Below are 382 nucleotides of genomic sequence, written 5' to 3'. Positions count from 1 at the left end.
ATATGCATCCGAAGAAGTGGGCTGTAGTCCACGAAAGCTTATGCTCTAATAAATTTGTTAGTCTCTAAGGTGCCACAAGTACTCCTGTTCTTCTTTTCACTACCCCGACTCAGGTGGCGAGGGATCTTCGACTGAAGCAGCACCTGCTACAACAGGTAGGAAGATTTACACCTCCTCTTCCTTGCAGATGCAGATTGCTAACCAGCAGCCACTGCTGCCCAAGAACGACTTTGCTACCTGGACAGCTATGTCTAAATTTGCAGACCAGCTGCCCAAGGCCTCGAGGGAGGAATTTCAGGCATTGGTCACTGAAGGCTGTTTGGGGCTAAGGCTTCTTTGCAGTCCACACTGGACATCGTGATGATTCAGCCAGATTGAAGGC

This window comes from Trachemys scripta, chromosome 18 (genome assembly GCF_013100865.1).
Source record: "Trachemys scripta elegans isolate TJP31775 chromosome 18, CAS_Tse_1.0, whole genome shotgun sequence".
NCBI lineage: Eukaryota > Metazoa > Chordata > Testudines > Emydidae > Trachemys > Trachemys scripta.
This window is presented reverse-complemented; position numbering follows the sequence as displayed.